This window comes from Aplysia californica, unplaced genomic scaffold, assembly GCF_000002075.1.
Source record: "Aplysia californica isolate F4 #8 unplaced genomic scaffold, AplCal3.0 scaffold00352, whole genome shotgun sequence".
NCBI lineage: Eukaryota > Metazoa > Mollusca > Gastropoda > Aplysiida > Aplysiidae > Aplysia > Aplysia californica.
Genome location: NW_004797622.1, coordinates 342935 through 344208, shown reverse-complemented (window position 1 = coordinate 344208; position 1274 = coordinate 342935).

The following is a 1274-nucleotide window of genomic DNA, read 5'->3' as shown; positions in this document are numbered from 1 at the left end:
ACAGCACACAGAAACAATAACATAACGAGCCCTGTGGCCGTAGGCCACATTCTGCTACTGTTTGTTCTGCACCGTACTTAAGATCATTTCAATTGATCCCTTTTAAGCACATGGGAGCTATCCCGAAAAATGCTGTTTTGAGAAAATCGAAGGCAACGTTTTTGCCCCTTTTTTCCGTTTCTTTAAAAGACCAGGAAAGTTTTATCGATATCTAAACAAATATTCACCCCAATGAAACCAAACTTCTCCTATAGGTAGGGCAATGCCCACTTTTGGTGTAGGTCAAGATTTCTGGAAACCCCCGAAATCTGGGTTAGCCCGCTTGTCCTTAAAAGCGACCAATTAATTGTGCTTCGGTACCAACCTGCTACGCTTCCTGACGTCCCGTAGAGCTCACTGTTGTCCACAATCACTGCGAACAAAATAATAGAAGTGAATAAACAATGACATACAGAAATCATATAAAGAAATTGATTTCAAATATGAAGTAGTTGAAATGTACAACCTGTCCCCGTGGTTTTATACACCCCGCATAATTTCGCAAAATTTGATCATTTTTTGCACAATTTCTGATTATTTTCCTTTCTCATTCTTTGTTAAAATTAATAGAATCGCATAATTTAACATTTTCGGGCTCAGTTTGCATAATTTCAGAACTTTCTTGCATAAAACGACGGGGACAGTACAACAAGTATTAGCAAGCAACATCTCACTGCACACCAAGATTCGACTCTTTAACTCCAACGTCAAGTCTGTGCTCCTTTACGGCTGCGAAACTTGGAAGCGAACAAAGACAGTACTGAATAAAGTCCAGACTTTGATCATCATTTGGGGTGTCGGTGGCCTAGTGGTTAGGCTCTCGGACTCGCAACTGCAAGGTCGTGGGTTCGAATCCCGTCAGGGACCCGACGGTGTGTCCTTGGGAAAGGCACTTTGCACAAAATTTCCTCACTTATTCAGGTGGAAATGGGCACCCAGCTATAGACAGTGAAAGATCCTGTCAGTTTGATAGTGTTTGAGTGCGTGAAATCCGCAGCTTGCACTGTATGCTTCCGCGGAAGCTGAGAATGTTTCTGAGAGTGTTCTCAGAGGGTCTGCTGAGGTAATAATAGTTGTAAAGCGCATAGAGCAAGCTCATGAGCATGGATATGCGCTATATAAATGCAATCATTATTATTATTATTAACAGTTGTATGAGGACATTCTAAGAATTAAGTGGCAGGATAGAATAAGAAATGAAGAGCTGTGGGAAAGGACAGGGCTAAAGGATATAG